This window comes from Aotus nancymaae, unplaced genomic scaffold, assembly GCF_030222135.1.
Source record: "Aotus nancymaae isolate 86718 unplaced genomic scaffold, 86718_ANA_hifiasm-v0.15.2.pri h1tg000016l, whole genome shotgun sequence".
NCBI lineage: Eukaryota > Metazoa > Chordata > Mammalia > Primates > Aotidae > Aotus > Aotus nancymaae.
This window is the reverse complement of record NW_026988428.1, coordinates 51,448,699-51,469,923: the sequence shown is the minus strand read 5'-3', so window position 1 is coordinate 51,469,923 and position 21,225 is coordinate 51,448,699.

Below are 21,225 nucleotides of genomic sequence, written 5' to 3'. Positions count from 1 at the left end.
TCTTGGTTTGCTGGCCATTAGTGAATTCTTTGGAACTGGGATTCATTTTGCCCTCCTGCTCATTTTAGAGATAGGTAAGCTCCACACCACTCCTAAGCCTGGATCGTGGACACACACCTCCTGCTGGATCTCTTGACACTATTAGAACTTCCTTTTGTGGCCTAACACTTTGGGCTTCCTCTTTCTCTTCCAACCACATAGGGCTACCCAGTCTCTGAGTCAGGCTCTCTCAATCTGACCCTCTCTACTGTCTGCCAAGGCTGTTCAGAGGCCATGATTTTAAGACTCAAATGCTTCCTTTGTTTAAATTGTTCTCCCTAAACATTCTTTTAGCTTTAGGTATCACTTTACTCCTTCCAATATTCATTTGCTCATTCAAAAACACTTACGGTTTCTATGTTGTACCAGGCACTGAAACTGGTAGAAAGAAAAAGAAGACATAGGTCTTTAACAAGTTCACAGTCTGACATAACACTATGTAATAACATCCTACGTTTAAATAAGACTTTAAACTTTACAAAGAATTTTCACATCTAGTTGTTGACTATTGTGCTTTAAGCTATAGATTAATTGATTTTCCATATTCAGGACCACAGCTATTCCAAAGGAGTCATGAAACTAGCTTTCCCATGATGTAATTCAGATTCGTACCAGAGAGAAACCTTATAAAAGTAATGAATGTGGGAAAGCCTTCCACCAGAATCTTTGCCTTTTTCAGCATGCATGAATTCATACAGGAGAGAAATGCCATAAACGTTTTGTTGCCTGAGCAAACTGGTTTCTTGACCTGCATTAGTTGGTGAATTTTCTATTTAATGAGACCTCAATTCAGGACCATTCGAGGTCTTAGCACAGATTCAGCTCTTTTAAATTGAGAGAATGTATGGTTTATGCTTTGAAATCTGATTTATATAGGTGGTTTAGCACAGTCACAGTTGTTTAGCCTGCACAAATTCCAGTGAGATTACATCATTTTATTTTTATTATGTTTTTGCACATTTTGGTGAAGGCTGACACTTGGTCGAATATTCACTGCCATCAGATGAGATATAGCTGTGCCGTTGGAAAGTATGAGAACACCTAAAGTGTTCTGCTGTCCATTTGGTCAACTGGAAAACATACTTTTTAAAAAAATAAAAATGTTGTCAGTGATATCAAGAGCCAAATCCAGAAAGGGGTCATGATAATATCACTTTGTGGAGCTACAATTTTTAACTCAATACTCGAGGCTCTTTATTTACTTTCAGGTAATTTGCTAGTAATGACAGGGTAAGTTGCCTGGGTGTAGGTATGCACCAGGTATAGAACCTGGAGCTCAACAGGTGGATGGAAAGGATGAAACAAGGAAACAGAGCAAAATACCTGCTGCATCATGGCAATCAGGGGATACTCAGAGCCCTCAAGACAACTTTAAAGATGATTCTTCAGCTAGAAAAATAAAACTGGCTCCTGAATAGATACATGCATAAGAGCAACCTATGTTGTCAGTCATAATCATAAATCATCTTACTGTTCTGATACCTATGTTAAAGTTCGAACTTTGGGAATCAACCAGTAAATTATTGCAGAATTCTGTCTCTTGCTTTACAATTCTGTTTTTAAGTCTGGAGTTAGAAAATGCTCGTGAAATAGCCTACTAATACCTTAAGAGAAGGGGCATTCTGCAGAATTATAAACTCTGCTGAAAGAATTAGAAACTTGGATATTGAAGGCTGACATTCACTGAAGTTCCCATATAAAATGTTCTCTCAGTAAAAAGTGAAGTTGTTTCAAACCAGTGTGTTGAGTTGTAATAATAGCAGCAGAATGCTGTGCCTAATTGCATATGGGTATTCTCTGCCAGAATATGCAGCTGATTGCACACAGCATTTTCCTAGGCACTATTTACTTTTTCCTGATATCTTATTACAATCTTAAGGGAGGGGGGAGTTAAGAAAATTAACACTTAGTGATTAGCTAATATATCCTGGCTCCTGAAATTTGTTAAACTATGTTGTCTCCTTTAATCCCTCCAGAGATGTGTCATGTGAATTATCCACTCACACACACATTCTCGATGGATTAAACACCTGTATGTGCATGCACATGTGTGTACATGAGTAATACACATTAATCCTAAGAAGCATTTGTGCATGTGCACAGAGAGGCTTGTACAAAGAGATCCATTTAATGATCATTTTAATCATAAAATATCAAATAATGTTCATTATGGCTAGAATTGTGAAACAAATTATGACATATCTAAATATGGAATGCTATGCCATAAATAAAAGGATGAAGAACATTCATATGTAATCACATAAAAAATCTCAGTCATATTGTTGAGTAAAATGCAAGTTATAAAAACTGTCCTATTTATATAAATCAATTTAAAGAAATTATTCCACACAAAACTCTACTGATTATGCATGTCTGTGTGTATATGTATATCTACACAAAATTCTAATTATATTTATGTAGATACATATACACACATCTATATAAAACTACCGATTATGTGTGGATATATGTTGCATATATATTCATATTTATTCACATATATATAAAGTGAGGGCAAATGTTATATATATAAATGATAGACATATATGTATATGTGTTGACTACAGTGTTTTCCTTTGAGCAGACATCAGGAGCTTCAGGCTACATGGCAGAAAATTACTTTGTGCTTCAAGTATTTCACAAATATGCTATAATGCTATTACATTTCCTAGACAAGAGTAATGAGAAGAGTGGATCTTATCTATCTTGGAAGACTCTCTGGAAATTAAAATCAAGATATTGAGGTCTAATGAATGAAATGAGTTATGGAACGTTTTTATTACTTTGTTAAATATTTTGGATAGATAAATATAAAGAGTAAGAAGGAAAATGGAAAGGCCAATGATTTTATTCCCGTAAAAACCATAGATTGCTTTGCATAATCATTTACAATCTACTATCTTTTATTAGGACATAAAAATGTTATACATATATATTATTGTAGAGCTAGTTTGAACATCAGCTTCTATGATCATAGGAGTGTACAAAGTGGTTATACAACAAATTCTCTTTAGTTCTTAACAGTGTCAGCTAATGTTTTACCTCATGCATATGGTCAAGACATGTTGATTGAAACAACGTCTTTAGGTTAACTTATAAAGTAGAAGACTCAGTGGTTACTTCCCCAGTTATATGATTATGAAAAGGCAGGAGCTTAACCCCACCCTACTCTTCCATGAGATGCAGTTAAGTAATTCTGCATCCTACGGAGCTCCCTTACTTGTTTAACATGGCTTCATCTCACGATGATAAACACGGTTAGGAACTTCTGATGTCCTCTTGCATGTTCCACCTCAGTCACTCAGTGGAGGTATTTCTCAGATCTTCCAGTTCAGGTTCATGGAAGCTTGAAATGGATAAGGGATAAGAAAATTATAGCTCCAACACTCCAGAAAAAGAAACTCCTAGAATTTGAAAACCACTGAAATTATACTCTGAAATATAAATGTCTCTGAAGACTTAACTACTAAATTGAGAAATGAACAAAAATGGAAATATATCTAATCCTCAAAAGACAGCCAGATTTACTAACCATCTTATGATCCTGTAACAAGATTGCTTTAAAAATTCAAGAAGCACTTCTCAGTGATAAATGAAAAATAATCCTACAGCCTGCATTCTGTGAATCTTCTAGTTTGTTTCTTTGCAATAATATAGAAAGGAGATATTTGTTTATAAACAGATCTTTCTCCAGTCTTCAAACGATTTGATACCTAGGTTTATTTCCTTAGCAATTAAGCAGATCATTAGAATGCTAACACAACCCTCCCCAACTTTCATATTAAAGAGATAGGACAACCTAATTTTTCCGCAAGTATTTTCTGCCTTACTCATTGGCTGGTCTGTTTTTCAGCACATAGGTGTGAGGTTTTGCAGCTCTTTTGTTATTTAGAAGCCTATAGGACACACTTTGAGTGCTGCTTATAACTCTGCTAATCCAGGCTTTTAGAAAGTTTTCCTGCTTATTATTATTTTTTGGATGGAGTCTCGCTCTGTTGCCAGGCTGGAGTGCAGTGGCACAATTTCGGCTCACTGCAACCTTCTGCCTTTTGTGTTCAAGTGATTCTCATGTCTCAGCCTCCTAAGTATCTGGGATTACAGGCATGCACCACCGCACCCAGCTAATTTTTGTATTTTTGTAGAGACGGGGTTTCACCATGTTGGCCAGGATTGTCTCGATCTCCTGACCTTGTGATCTGCCTGCCTCGGCCTCCCAAAGTGCTGGGATTACAGGCATGAGCCACCGTGCCTGGCCTCTTGGTTTTTGGAAAATCTTCCATCAAAAAGCCTTTGTTTTCTAACAGAGTACATACAAGGAACCACTGTGTAATCTCCACTTGAACTTTTAATAAACATCTAAAATAAAAAGGTCAAAACAGAGCATGTGATTCACACCCTACCCCAAGCCTGTTCCTCTAGCATCCCTCATCTTAGCAGAGGGTCCCACCAGTCAAGGGTTAGGGTCAATATCCTAGGAGTCATCCTTGAAGCCCCTCTTAAAGCCCACATTGAAATCTTGTCAGGAATCTTTCCCCCAGGAAATCTTGTCATGAAAATACATCCATGATCTCTCACCCCTTCTCATCAACTCCACCACTAGTCTGAGCCTTTGCTGTCTGTCACCTGGGCTGCTGCCTGGCCTCCTCACTGGTCTCCTTTTTCCTACTTTTTGCCTCTTGGAATCTGTTCTCCAAACAATCGCTTGGCAGATTCTTTAAAATATAAATCTGGTCAGGCACGGTGGCTCATGCCTGTAACCTCAGCACTTTGGGAGGCCAAGGTGGATGGGATCCCTTGAGGTCAGGGGTTCAAGACCAGCCTGGCCCAAATGCTGAGACCTCATCTCTACTAAATATACAAAAAAAAGTAGCTGGGTTTGGTGGTGTGTGCCTGTAATCCCAGCTACTCAGAAGGCTGAGGCAGGAGAATCACTTGAACCTGGGAGGCAGAGGTTGCCATGAGCTGAGATCATACCACTGTACACCAGCTGGGGTGACAGAGCAATACTGCCTCAAGAAAAACAAAAACGACAACAAAATATATATACACCCATGTATAAAAATACATATTTATATGAATTTATATATGTATAATTTTATATACATTTTATATTATGTATATCATATATATACTGATTGCTTCATTTGCCTCCTCAAATCCCTCCAATGGCTTTCCGTCATACCTAGGACGAAATTGTTAAGCCTCACTTTGGAAACCTAGACTACAGTCTTGCTCCTGTCTCCTCTCTGTTTGATTTCGTTCTTGTTTTTACTTCCTATTCAGCTTTAGTGATACTGCCCTCCCAGATTTTCCTCAAACAGGAGTACAGCAGGCATGCTTCTGCCCCAGGGCCTTTGCACTTGCTATTACCTGCCTGAAATACTCTTCCCCAGACATATGACTCACGTCTGCATATTGTTCAGTGCAGCCTTCTCCAAGAGAATGTTCCTGGACATCCTATCTAAAATGGGACAGCCTAACATGATTGTCTTACCTACTCTCACTGCTTCTTAGCCCTTAGGTTATATACTGTCTATGATCTCTCTTCCTCCCTAGACCAGAAGCTCATTGAAAGCAGGGACCTCATCTGCCTTCTTTGCCATGATATTTCCAGTGCCTAGGGTACAGCCTGGCACTTGGCAGCACTCAGTAATATTAGTTAAATGAATTATGTAGTTTAAATGGGCATGTTTACGGTATATAAATTATACTTAATTAAATTCCACTGCTGGGTATCTACCCAAAGGAACAGAAATTATTATATCAAGAAGATACCTGCACTTGTATGCTTATTACAGCATGATTTGCAATGGCAAAGATATGGAATCAGTCGAAGGGCCCATCAGGAGATGACTGGATAGAGAAAATGTGGTACACATATACCATGGGATACTACTCGGCCATAAAAAGAATGAAATCATGTCCTCTGCAGCAACATGAATGGAGCTGGAGGCCATTACCTTAAGTGCAATAACTCAGAAACAGAAAGTCAAATACTACTTGTTCTCACTTATAAGAGGGAGCTAAAGTGTACACATAGAGAGTGGAATAAGAGACAGTGAAGACTTAGAAATGTGGGAGCGTAGAAGCGAGGTGAGGGATGAGAAATCACCTGATGGGTACAACGTAGATTGTTCGGGAGATGGTCACCCTGAAACCGAGACAACACCACTGTGCAATATATTCATGTAACAAAACGACATCTGTACCTCCTAAATCTACTTTAAAATTATACCTCAATAAATCTTTAAAGGAACAGTCCCCTAATTGTAAAAATGGAGGGAAATGAATAAATTTAGTGAATGAATTAAAGTAATATTTAGTTTGATATGACTAAAATAATATTTTCAAAACTATTAATCTATAGAAAGTAGTGTTTCTAGTTGTAATGTTTCATATCCATTAGACATTGAATTTCAATGGTATGTTGGGAAGTTTGAGATACTATATTTAATACACTGTGCTAGGGGCTGTGCTAATTTGTACATAAATCATTTTACTTACTCTTCTGGAGCAGGTGCTGTTACATCCCCATAATGAAGAACATGTGACTTAGAGAGTTTGTTTCTAGCCCAAGGTCACAGCTATTATATGGGTGTGCTTAGATTTGAACTCAGGCAGAGTCCAGCATTAATCCTGCTCAGTTTGTAGTAGGACAGAAAAAGAATGAGGTAGATGGCAAACTGCCATTTTTGTAAGTGCTGGAAGGCTCCCAGGATGTTCTTTAACTCACCTTGTCTCCTCTTACATCTTTCATTCCCTCTCCTCTAAGGGGTAGGACACTATGCCTAGCCAGGCCCAAGATCACCCTTTCCATCTGACTGCCTTCACGGTGACATTCTACTTTCTATGATCATAATAGGATCCCAGGACATCTTTGTCCAACAAGGCTTTCTTCATCTCTGCTCTAGTATATGCTTTCTTTCCAGAGCCCCTTTATATGTAAGAAGGTTTATGGACTCACCCCAAATAATTCAGTGTTGTCATTGCCTTTCTACACTGAACGGTCCACATTACTGTTGAACAGCATAAATTCTTCTAACCTATCTGGCTCCTGTCCAAATCCCTCCAGATACCTTTCTGTAAGGCAGTCAAGTAAGTGGAAAACTAAGGGTCCTAATTTAACTTAATGGTTTTCCTGTTTCCTGCCACTCCAAATTGACATCTGTCCATGCACCTTTCATCATGAGTAATTTTCAACACTGAAATGTCTTCCCACCAGATACCTCCACTGCCCCTTCTTCCTCACTACCTTATGTCTTGACTTTTTTTTTTTTTAATCACTTTCCTTTTTCATCTACTCTGCCTGTGGCATTTACTTTGTAGTTTTCCCTCTTTATTTTCAACCTCTCACATCTGACATTACCAATCTCCATCCACATTTAGTTATATGTTCTCAGACATGACTGTGTTTTGTACTGAGACAAAATCAACTTTCAACCCCTTATAATATCTTGCATCTATTGAGCATATTATGGTTCTCAAAGGTGTTTACATGTCTAGTTTAACTGAATCTTCTGAACAATACCGTGAAGTAGATATTGCCATCTGAATTTGATAGAAAAGGAAACTGAATCACAAAGCCTTGCCCTTTCCCCCATACTGCCCAGAAAGGTAGAAATGGAAATAAAGACCTGTTTTTCATTTGACCACAGCAGAACACTTGTTACCTTCTTGCAGGAAAACATGGTAGCATCTGTGTCGTCCAAAACGGGAAGGCATGTGCTTTTACATTTAAATGAATTAACATTAAACAATACTAAAATTCAGTCCCTCAGTCCCCTTAACTACAATTTAAGTGATCAATAATCACATATAGAAAGTGGCTGCAGTATTGGACAGTGCAGATATTAAACATTTAGACATTTCCACCATCACAGAAAGTTCTATTGGACAGTGCTAGCTAGATTGCTGTTGTAATATTGATGCTGAGAGATAATATCCACTATATTGGCTTTTTCTCTGCAGTTCCTTTGGGAAGGATCTCCCAGGAGATATAGAATAATCTCATCTTAGCAGACATCTAGTTCAGTGTTCCCAATATGGAAAGATCACTAGAAATACAGATTTCTGACCCATTAATGCTTAAATGAATCAATAGTACTTAAAGTATTAACTGCTGATCTGCTCATTGGGGCCCCCCATTATTCTTTTTTTTAACTTTCTTTTTTTATTGTACTTTAAGTTCTGGGGTACATGTGCATATATTGCAGGATTGTTGCATAGCTACACACATGCCATGGTGGTTTGCTGCCTCCATCCCCCCGTCACCTACATTATCCCATTATTCTTAACTCAAAGAATCAGAAAAGGTTTGACAACCCCAGAGTATAGTAGATAATTCCCTTATTTCACAGTTGCAGAAATGGAAATCCAAAGAGATAAAAAGTAACTCTTGCAAAGTCACTTTGTTAGTGGCAGAACTAAGAATAAAATATGAATTTCTAGATTCCTCATTCAGTGTTCTCTTCTCTAAACCATGCTGTTTTATTGAGCATATGTAAGCCACCAAAACCTATGCTGGATAATTAAATAGGAAGTTGGAGGGTAGCCCCTTCCTTCCTCTACTCAAGCCTTTCCTTCTACAATTTTTAAAAACGCAAGGGCTGTTTTCTAGATGCCAAAAAGAAGCAGCCATATGAGACCACCAAGATAGCTGGCCAGTGAGATTACAGAGCCTCACCTTTATAACGGGGCTATGGCTTATACCTTACCTCACTCACGTAACATGTTCCAGAATTGTGTCTTCTGAGACACCTGCCCCATTGCCCTTCCTTTGTTAGCCACTGCAGGCAGGGGTTCTAAGTAAGTCAGTGTTGCGCAGCTTGGGAAGCCTCCACAACTTCTTGCCTACTAAGTCATAAAGCAACAGCTGGGTGTGAAAATATAACCCCTGTCACTTTTCCAAACAGCATGAGACTCAGCCTGAAGGGGCCCGAGTAAGTTCCTGGGCATGTTGTAATTCACAGCTGCCGCCTGGAATGACATTTTTCCTCCCTGAGGTTTCAGGTGGCAGAGGGTTGGGATAATTTTCCAGTGTTGCTTTTCTTCCTTATGACCCTTCTGTCCATGCACTACTAGGCTTTTGCTCCGTCTTAAATGTTTATATGTGGCTAGGTGTGAAGTTCAATGACTTTGGGGGCATAACATCCTGAAGTCACTTTTTCATTACTCTGAGAAGGAAAGCTGAGATTTCTCAAGCAGATGGCAAAGCAAGAACCAAGCTCTTGGGTCGACATTCTTTTGTGCTTGAAAACACCAGCTTGCTAAATTTGGTTGCTGTTTCCTTTTTTAGTGGGATAATACAAAAGTCTGAATGTCTCATGCAGAGAAATAGCATTAACCAAAGGCAATGCCTATTTAAATTTCTTTTCCTAGAGTCCACTCTGTTGCCACTTCTGATTTGATTTCTCATTTATAAAGAATAATTATGGGGTAAAATGGATTATAAATTTCCTTAACACAAAGCAGAATCAAATATTTAGTACCAAAAAATCCAACAGCTGACCATGTTCATTTTTATCCTAAGAATCTTATGAACAGAAACAGGAATGGATATGTTTTAAGTAAACAGCCTATGTTCAGAAGGGACCTTGGTGCAGGGAATGAAATAGAGCATTGGTCCAACTGAGCTCTATAATCAGCAAAGCCGCCACCATCTGTCAGGGTTGGTCTCCTCTCCCTCGGGCTCTGGCTCCCGGGGCCCAGCTGACAGACGGGCATCATTAGCTGGCTGGTGCACTAGGTCACCCTACTGAGACAGGTCACCTTGTGTCTTTGGGGTGTTTTACTCCCCCCTGCTCCCAATGTTGATCCTGAGAAAGGAAAATTGAATTTTAGTCTTAAGATTAAGTCATGACAGTATGCAATCTGTCAACTTCTTGCTGGTAGCCAAGCAGGTTTGTTAAATTAAAAAAGAAAGGGGAAATATGATCCAGCCTCCTCTTCCTTCAGTTCTCCAGGATCAGCAGTAGGGGGATCCTGCCTGTGTACGGCCCATTGAAATGCAAACACCTCAAACATGCTTTTCTTTGCCCTGAGGATTAATGAGCAGGCATGGAGATGTCTATTATTTGGGCTGCAGTGCAGTAGAAATGAGAGAAACTGACACAAAAGGAGAAACAAAGGAAGAGCTTCAACGTGATGTGATGGTGAGTTGTTGCAGGGTCCACTCAGGAAACCACTTAGCAGCACAGAGAGAAAAAGCCACAGGCACACTCTGCCCCTCAAGCCCCTACATTTTAAAATCGGTCATCTGTTTTAGCACTTCATTCAGCTGCACAGACTTCCTTTCACAGCTTTTTCACAGATTTCTCCCCCCGTTAACATGCCCAACGTTGTGAGCCCTGAGCGTCTTCCACTTTCTCTAGAGGCAGCTGTCAGATGCTATCCTCTTCCACTGAAGGATGCCCCCAGACCTGGCTTCTTGACCCTTGTGCTGAATTCCCTTTCTTCTCTGTCTTATCTTGGTTTCTGAGGGCTTTCTCATGAGTGACAGTGACCTAGTTCCAGACCTCACTTTAGGTAAGTTCTGGAGAGGTTCTTATTAGTCAAATCTCAATGTAATCAATATTCTCTTCTGAGATAACTCAATTAATTCTCTTAATAAGGAAATACAAGTTTTGGACAGGGATCTAATTACAAATTCAGCTGCATTTTAATTTAGAAGATGAGGGATGATTGTTTCAGCCCAAAGAGAAATGATAGGGAATCTTCTAGATTTCACTTACATAAAGAATAGCTTCCAGTTTTGTCCTCTCATCAGGAAACTGCTCCACTGTCTACACAGTGAATCATCCTGCAAAATGGGTGGATTTTAGTTTATAGATCTTAAAGCCTTTTAAACCATGGATGTATTTTAGAAATAGCAGACAATTCTATGAGGACTCAGCCTTTTCTGCCAATTACTCAAAGAGGGGCTCAGCAATGTTACAAAATGCAGTGAAATGTTACAAAAATGCTGGAGGAAATTATATAACGGGGCAGACTGAGGCCTCTAGAAACCTTATCTTTGAAATCTGTGTTACCATCCTTCTACACAGACTAGCTCAACCTCCTCTCTGTCACCTCCCCATGTTTATTTCAGATCTGTAGTAGCCATGCCCTCAAATTTTTTAGTCTTGTCTCTGCTCCTCTCCAGTGTAGCATATAATCTCACCTTCAACTTTTCTGAGATGCTAGAGGTTTTTAGATGTTTACCCTCTTTGAAGCCCTGCTCAGACATGCAGATGCCTGTGCACTTGTCTCTACCTCCTTCCCAGCCCTCAGTGGAAGAGATGATGCTTTTCTTTCTCTCCTCTTGCCCCATCCTCACTCTCCTTCCTTCAGGACTGGGGCCTTCACTTATTTTCTCTCTCTGTTAATCATACTTTCTGCTAGCTCCCTCCTCTTGGTCAATAAATGTGTTCTATTCTTGCCTATCTTCTATTTCCGCTCTAGTGATTCCTCTTCATTAAAGAAAAACAAAGGTTTATACTTAGTGTTTAGACAATTATTTAGACTTCCTCAATTCCCACTTTTTTCTTTTTTTTGAGACAGTCTTGCAGGCTGGAGTGCAGTGGCACAATCTCGGCTCACTGCAGCCTCCACCTCCTGGGTTCAAGCAGTTCTCCCTGCCTCAGTCTCCTGAGTAGCTGGGATTACAGGCACCCACCGCCATGCCTGGCTAAGTTTTATATTTTTTGGTAGAGATGGGGTTTCATCATGTTGGCTAGGCTGGTCTTGAACTCCTGACCTCAGGTGATCCACCCACCTCAGCCTCCCTTTTCAAACTCTCCACTTGGATTCCACCTTCCTAAGCCCCTCCGGCAATGGTTATCATTGACCTGGGAATTTCCAAATGGAAAGGATTTGGGGGGTAGGCGGTCATCAATTTCCTTGATCCCAATTGAACAGCTTTTGAAACTGCAGCGCACTGAGACCGGTGTTGTACAGCTAGCTCTGCATATCAGTGTGCTAAATGCAGAGGCAGTTCAGAGTCCAAAGCCTAATTCAGACTTCCTTAGCTACATCACACTATAAATTATTATTACTATATTATTAATGTTATAAAAAGCGAACATGGATTGAAGATTTACAATAAGTTGGAAAGGGTTAATTCTTTGTATGCAGACTCTGAAAGATGGCTATTGTTGTTCCCATGTTATTACTTTTTTGTGTGTGTGACAGAATCTTGCTCTGTTTCTCAGTCTGAAGTGCAGTGGCATGATCTTGGCTTACTGCAACCTCCGCCTCCTGGGTTCAAGTGAGTCTCATGACTCAACCTCCCTAGCAGCTGGGACTACAGGTGTGCATTGCCACACTTGGTTAATTTTTTGTATTTTTCAATGGAGACGGGCTTCACTGTATTGGCCAGGCTGATCTCAAACTCCTAGCCTCAAGTGATCCACTGCCTGGGCCTCCCAAAATGCTGGGATTACTGGCATGAGCCACCATGCCTGGCCTGGTCTGTTGTTGTTCCCATGTTATAAAGAAACAAAAGCAGAGAGAGGTTACGCAGTTGACCTTTTCAAACACACAGCTAGGAAGTTGAAGAAACAGCATTCTTTTTTAAAAATTTTATTTATTATACTTTAAGTTCTGGGGTACATGTGCAGAACATGCAGGTTTGTTACATAGGTATACATGTGCCATGGTTTGCTGTATCCATCACCCTGTCATCTACATTAGATATTTCTCCTAATGCTATCCCTCCTCAATCCTCCCACCCCCGTTATTCCTCCCCCAGCCCCCCTACCCCGAAACAGGCCCCGGTGTGTGATGTTCCCCTCCCTGTGTCCATACGTTCTCATTGTTCAACACCCACTTGTGAGTGAGAGCATGTGGTGTTTGGTTTTCTGTTCTTGTGTCAGTTTGCTGAGAATGTGGTTTCCAGCTATATCCACATCCCTGCAAACGACATGAACTCATCCTGTTTTATGGCTGCGTAGTATTCCATGGTGTATATGTGCCACATTTTATTTATCCAGTCTATCTTTGATGGGCATTTGGGTTGGTTCCAAGTCTTTGCTATTGTGAACAGCGCTGCAATAAACATATGTGTGCATGTGTCTAATAGAATGATTTATAATCCTTTGGGTATATACCCAGTAATGGGATTGCTGAGTCAAATGGTATTTCTAGTTCTAGATTCTTGAGGAATCGCCACACTGTCTTTCACAATGGTTGAACTAATTTACACTCCCACCAACAGTGTAAAAGTGTTCCTATTTCTCCACGTCCTCTCCAGCATCTGTTGTCTCCTGATTCTTTAACGATTGCCATGCCATTCTAACTGTCATGAAATGGTATCTCAATGTGGTTTTGATTTGCATTTCTCTAATGACCAGTGATGATGAGCTTTTTTTCATGTTTATTGGCTGCATAAATGTCCTCTTTTGAAAAGTATCTGTTCATGTCCTTCATCTTCTCTTTGATTTTTTTTTTTTGGCAAATTTGTTTAAGTTCTTTGTAGATTCTGAATATTAGCCCTTTGTCAGATGGGTAGATTGCAAAAAATTTTTCCCATTCTGTTGTTACTTGCTGGTTCACTCTAATGATAGTTTCTTTTGTTGTGCAGAAGCTCTTTAGTTTAATTAGATCCTATTTGTCTATTTTGGCTTTTGTTTCCATTGCTTTTGTTGTTTTAGTCATGAAGCTCTTGCCCATGCCTATGTCCTAAATGGTACTGCCTAGGTTTTCTTCTAAGGTTTTTGTGGCGTAGGGTCTTATGTTTGAGTCTTTAATCCATTTGGAGTTAATTTTTGTATAAGGTGTAAGGAAGGGATCCAGTTTCAGCTTTCTGCATATGGCTAGCCAGTTTTCCCATCACCATTTAGTAAATAGGAAATCCTTTCCCCAATGCTTGTTTTTGTCAGGTTTGTCAAAGATCAAATGGTTGTAGATGTGTGGCATTATTTTGGAGGCCTCTGTTCTGTTCTATTGGTCTGCATCACTGTTTTGATACCAGTACCATGCTGTTTTGGTTACTGTAGACTTGTAGTATAGTTTGAAGTCACATAGCATGATGCCTCCAGATTTGTTTTTTTTTTGATTTGTTTGTTTTTTTTTGCCTACGACTTGACTATGTGGGCTCTTTTCTGGTTCCATATGTAGTTTAAGGTGGTTTTTTCCAGTTCTGTGAAGAAGGTCAATGGTAGGTTGATTGGGATAGCATTGAATCTATAAATTACTTTGGGCAGTATGGCCATTTTCATGATACTGATTCTTCCCAACTATGAGCATGGAATGTTTTTGCATCTGTTTGTGTCCTCACTTATTTCCTTGAGCAGTGGTTTATAGTTCTCCTTGAAGAGGTCCTTCACATCCCTTGTTGTTGTAAGGCCGGCTGCCTCGCTGAAGAGCCAAATGGACACACTTATCTCTCTGTGCTGTCTCCCCACACCTGCTCCTATCTGGTTTCTCCATGCAGGCTCCACACGCCCACTCCTGCATTCCTCACTCAACCCTTTCAAAATTTAAAAAGCCCGCAGAAGATTTGTCCAATGGCAGTTCAACATGAACCTCCCCAGCCAGTCAGCCTACCAATGAAACTGTCTGCTCTTTGTTTCCCTAACAATCAATCAAATCTCCTTACCAATGAAATTGTCTGCTCTTTGTTTCCCAATGACCAATCAACTACCTCCACTTCTTATAAAACCCCACGCCCTGAGAAGCCCATTGCGACTTCTCTGGCCCCTTCCTGGACCACAGAACCTCGCCCGGGAGCTGAATAAATTGGATTCTCATTTTTTCTCACTGGCCTCAGTTTCCTCATTTTAACTCGGCAATATACCTTACAGTTGTATTCCTAGGTATTTTACTCTCTTTGTAGCAATTGGGAATGGGAGTCTCATGATTTGGCTCTCTGTTTGTCTGTTACTGGTGTGTAGGAATGCTTGTGACTTTTGCACATTGATTGTGTATCCTGAGACTTTGCTGAAGTTGCTTCTCAGCTTAAGGAGATTTGGGGCTGAGATGATGGGGTCTTCTAAATATATAATCATGTCATCTGCAAATAGAGACAATCTGACTTCCTCTTTTCCTAATTGAATACTCTTTATTTCTCTTTCTTGCCTGATGGCCCTGGCCAGAACTTCCAATACAATGTTGAACAGGAGTGGTGAGAGAGGGCATCCTTGTCTTGTGCCAGTTTTCAAAGGGAATGCTTCCAGTTTTTGCCCATTCAGTATGATATTGGCTGTGGGTTAGTTATAAATAACTTTTATTATTTTGAGATACATTCCATCAATACCTAGTGTATTGAGAGTTTTTAGCATAAAGCGCCGTTGAATTTTGTCAAAGGCCTTCTCTGCATTTATTGAGATAATCATGTGGTTTTTGTCTTTGGTTCTGCTTATGTGATAGATTACATTTATTGATTTGCTTATGTTGAACCAGCCTTGCATCCCAGGGATGAAGCTGATTTGATTGTGATGGATAAGCTTTTTGATGTGCTCTTGGATTCAGTTTGCCAGTATTTTATTGAGATTTTTACATCTATGCTCATCATGGATGTTGGCCTGAAATTTTCTTTTTTAGTTGTGTCTCTGCCTGGTTTTTTGGTATCAGGATGAGGTTGGTCTCATAAAATGAGGTGGGGGGATTCCCTCTTTTTGTATTGTTTGGAATAGTTTCAGAAGAAATGGGACCAGCTCTTCTTTGTACCTCTGGTAGAATTCAGCTGTGAACCCGTCTGCTCCTAGACTTTTTTTGGTTGGCAGTTTATTAATTGCTGCCTGAATATCAGACCTTGTTATTGGTCTAGTCAGGGATTCAACTTCTTCCTGGTTGAATCTTGGGAGGATGTAAGTGTCCAGGAATTTATCCATTTCTTTTGGATTTTCTGGTTTATTTGGATAGATATGTTTGTAGTAATCGCTGATGGTAGTTTGTATTTCTGTGGAATGGGTGGTGATATCCCCTTTATCATTTTTTATTGCATGTATTTGATTCTTCTCTCTTCTTTTTTATTAGTCTGGCTAGCAGTCTATCTAGCTAAAAAACCAGCTCCTGAATTTATTGATTTTTTTGAAGGGTTTTTTGTGTCTCTATCTCCTTCAGTTCTGCTCCAATCTTAGTTATTTCTTATCTTCTGCTAACTTTTGAATTTGTTTGATTTTGCTCCTCTAGTTCTTTTCACTGTGGTGTTAGGGTGTCAATTTTAGATCTTTCCTCCCTTCTCTTGCGGGCATGTAGTGCTATAAATTTCCCTCTAGACACTGCTTTAAATGTGTCCCAGAGATTCTAGTATGTGGTGTCTTCATTCTCATTGGTTTCAAAGAACGTCTTTATTTCTGCCTTCATTTCATTATCTATCCAGTAGTCATTCAGGAGCAGGTGGTTCAGTTTCCATGTAGTTGTGTGGTTTTGAATGAATTTCTTAATCCTGAGGTCTAATTTGATTGCCCTGTGGTCTGAGAGACTGCTTATTATTATTTCCGTTCTTTTGGATTTTCTGGGAGTAATTTACTTCCAATTATGTGGTCAATTTTAGAATAAGTGCGATGTGGTGCTGAGAAGAATGTATATTCTTTGGATTTGGGGTGGAGAGTTCTATAGATGTCTGTTAGGTCCACTTGGTACAGATCTGAGTTCAAGTCCTGGATATCCTTGTTAATTTTCTGTCTCATTGCTGTGTCTGATGTTTACAGTGGGGTGTTAAAGTCTCCCACTATTATTCTGTGGGAGTCTAAGACTCTTTGTAGGTCTTTAAGAACTTGCTTTATGTATATGGGTGCTCCTGTATTGGGTATATATATATTTAGGATAGTTAGATCTTCTTGTTGCATTGATCCCTTTACCATTACGTAATGCCCTTCTTTGTCTCTTTTGCTCTTTGTTGGTTTAAAGTCTGTTTTATCAGAGACTAGGTTGCAACCCCTGCTTTTTTTTTTTTGCTTTCCATTTGCTTGGTAAATCTTCCTCCATCACTTTATTTTGAGCCTATGTGTGTCTTTGCACGTGAGATGAGTCCCCTGAATACAGCACACTGGCACACTGATGGGTCTGGACTCTTTATCCAATTTGCCAGTCTGTGTCTTTTGACTGGAGCATTTAGCCCATTTACATTTAAGGTTAATATTGTTATGTGTGAATTTGATCCTGTCATGTTACTAGCTGGTTGTTTTGCCCGTTAGTTGGTGCAGTTTCTTCATAGTGTCAATGGTCTTTACAATTTGGTATGTTTTTGCAGTGGCTGGTACTGGTGGTTCCTTTCCGTGTTTAGTGCTTCCTTCAGGAGCTCTTGTAAGGCTGGTCTGGTGGTGACAAAATCTCTCAGCAGTTGCTTGTCCATAAAGCATTTTATTTCTCCTTCACTTATGAAGCTTAGTTTGGCTGGATATGAAATTCTGGATTGAAAATTCTTTTCTTTAAGGATGTTGAATATTGGGCCCCACTCTCTTCTGGCTTGTAGGGTTTCTGTCGAGAGATCTGCAGAAACAGCATTCTTAACCCCTATCTTGTACTTAATTCTCTTTAAGCTCCCATTTACTCAGAGTGGTATATGACATAAAACACAAGCTCCTGTACTAGATAGGCATTTCCTTCTTAGTGTCCCCAAACACAAAACATGTAGTATGTCCCAAATCACAAGCATGACTTTTCCTAACTCTTCCATGATTCCCTATCTTAGTTAATAGGCAAAATCCCAGTCTCCAGGAACCTAAGAATCCATCTAGAGTTCTTTCTTTCTCTGATTCCTCCACTTTCTCTTGATACGCATCTCCTTCATGTTTTTCTAAACTCCTTCCCCCATGCTCAGGGCTCCCTATGCAGCTCAGGCCCTCATCACTTCTCTATTATTGTGCTAGTTTCTCAACCATGGCCCTTGTTGGGTCTGATGTTGCTCTAATTGATCTTCCACACAGCTTCCAGAGGAGTTTGCTGAAATACAAATAGGATCGTGTCCTTATTAATTATCTTCAAACAAGACAGAGAGTTTAAGTCACCTGCCCAAGCTCTGAAAAGTAAGAGTCAGAGTTTGGTTTCAAATTCAGAGGGTCTGGATCAAAAGCCTGTACTCTTAACTAATTCATCAGCCAAGCCTCCTAGAGAATGAGAGGATAATTTCACCCCAGTTCCCCTCACTGCCTGCTCTTTCCTCCAAGGACTTTCTGACAACTTCTGCACCAGTGTTTTCCTCTACCCAGTTTTGACTTAAAGTTAGTTAGAATCACACAGTCCTAAACTAATACACAAAATCCATGTGTTTTTCTTTGGCTCTTTCTCGCCCAAGTCTTCATACACACCCAGGGATACTTAACCTAGATCACTGTAGCAGTTTCTCCCAAAAAAAAAAAAAAATACTAATTTGTCAAGTTCAAGTTCAACAAGCTCAATGTTACTTTTGAAGGAAAAACATCTTCAAAATATAAACCCTCTGAGACTAATATCCAACTCTTAATTTTTCTCTATTAAAGCCATCACAGATCATTTATTGATCTTTTTCAAAAAGTAAAATAAGAAAAATGTATGTGTCAATTTAGTAAATGGTTTTAAGGTTGGACTGAAGCTGTAAAGCAGGGTTTGGAAAAATAGTTGTGCCTATGATTACTTTTTGTATGGGTTCATGAATTTCTTATTTGTCCTTTTCAATAACACCGTGTAAAGTAGAGATTTTATCCGCCTTTTATGAATGTGAATCCTGAGGCTCAGTCAACTTGCCTTAAGTCATGTTGTTGGATGGTAGTGAAAGCAGATACAAACTCAACCTTCTGTCATTAAGATACACATTACTCCCACTGTCCAACCTCTCAAAAATCTGAAAATACTTTTTTAAATAAACTTTTTATTTTGGAATCACTTTAGATTTCTGGAAAAGTTGCAAAGATAGTACAGAGAGTTCTTGAATACCCTTCACCTAGTGTTCTCAATGCTAACATTGTACATAACCACATTGTAGTCATCCAAACTATGAGGTTAGCATTTAGACATTACTATTAACTAAACTCCAAACGTTTTGCAGATTTCAACTGCTTTTTACTAAAAACCTTTATCTGTTCTAGGACCCAATTCAGGAAACTACCTTACATTCAGTCATCACGCCTTGTCTCCTCTGGTCTGTGACATTTTCTCAGTCTTTCCTTGTTGGTCATTACCTTGACTATTTCAAAGACTACTGTTTAGATATTTTGTGGATATTGAAAATAATCTTTTGATACTCAAAACTTTAGTTTATCTATTTAAGGCAAAAGTATATCTATACCTATTTGGTTTTTATGGACGTATTTCAAGAAGCAGATGCAGATTTCCTGGTTGGATTTTTGTTGTTGTTGTTTGTTTGTTGGTCATTGTTGTTGTTTTTACCTGAAAATGATTGCTCATTTCTTCTTGACACCATTAGGGACACAGAACATTTATCAACATTGTTTTTACCTTGTAAATAGCCGTAATGCCCATCCTCAGGTGAACTGTATTCCCTGATCATTGGATCCTTGAGGTTTAAAATGGTAACCAAACAGAAAAGGTGATTAATATACATGCAAATGAAGAGAGGGGACCATTTCACACAGAGAGAGAATAGTAGCTAACCAAAATGGACATAAAGTTTCAAGAAACAAAAGTTAATTTCTATGGCAGAAATAAAGTTAAAAGAACTTTAGGTATAATGGACTACATTGCCTTGTTCCAGAGTTGATAATTCTTTATTGCCAGTTATGTTGAGCTTGAGGAATATTGAAAGCAAGAGTTTGGTGTTTGACTTCATGTAATAATGGCTTATAAAATATAATGATAAAGATCACAGCACCCTACCTAATACCTGGCACACATTAGGTACTTGGTAAATGCAAATTTCTTTGTGGAGGATGCTTACGTAATACTCACTATGTGCCAGGTACTCTTCTAACGCCTTGCATACATTAACTCATTAAATCCTTACCGCTACCCATTTTGCATTGGAGGAACTGAGCTTCACAGACATTAAGTGAGTTGTCCAAGGTTACACAGACAGTTAATGGCATGGCTGGGATTTGAAATCTGGGCAGTTGGCAACCATATGCACCCTTTTAACCATGATACTCCACTACTTCTCTGTAATCCATGTAGAAAAACATGAGGATTTAGCATTGCACTTATTTTAGAGATGACTGAATTTAAAGTAAGTTTTTTTATGTTGGCACTGTTTCTAAGATACATCAGTTGTCCTCCTAACACAGACTGCATATTTTCTGATATTAGAGGGTTTAGAAATGTGAACACCAAATCTGTGTTTTGCTTAATTATTTTTATTTCACTTCTCACAGAATGGCCTCACACTGAGAAAGTGTTCATGACTCTTTTTCCTGCCATTTTGATTTATTCATTTCTTTTATTATCGTCTGCTCTCTGTCATTTCTTGCTGCTTTCAGTTGCCTGACTTGGACAGCATCCTTTTTATCTCTTTGCAACAACTACTTCCATTTTGCTATTAGAATTGTATCTTAAATAAAATAAATAGATGCTGGGGAGTGCTTTACGACCCTCTTTGAGTTCAGAGCATAAGAGAGAGGGTGAACTTGGTGAGTATTTCAGTTGCTTACACTTCACTTAGCTGCTTTGCTTATTTCCTTGGCTTAACTCCTAATCATTGAAATCACTTCTGGAGAAGTGAACTAATATATCATACATCTTGAACATAATGACTTAAAATAGATAATCAGTTACCACTGGTTATTTTATCTCCTCAATCACATTACTAAAAGATGTGCCATTCATGGCAAAAAATAAATTGGCTGTTTATCTTCTAAAAAAGAATGCAAATGTGAGTCATTATATCATTTAAAGTCTCATTTCCATCATCTGGGAATTGGGGCACAGTGGTTTATCTTTAGTTTAACAGAGAAATTTTCTCCTGTGATGAATGCTCTTAATGATTCCTGGCATCTGAGGGTTTAGGGTCGGATGCGGGTTATTTCTTAGCAAGTACTTGGTTCCTCAAGCAGCACATGAAGATGTAATCCCTGACTGACACCGTTTCCCATCCTTATACCTGAATCCTTATGGTGAAACCACACGGTTATTTTCTCTTTGTCTTCCCCAACACTAAAATTACTCCAAGCATTTTTAGATGGATAGAGTTTCTGTTCCTGGCTCGTTCTAGTGGAAACAGAGGAGTCCTCCGTCTGGGCAGAGTTGGGGCCAAATTGAGCAGGAAGCTCAGCTGCTATGTCAGACCCAGCTGAATCTGGGAGACAGTTGCTGGATGTGAACCAAGGTGTTTGTTTG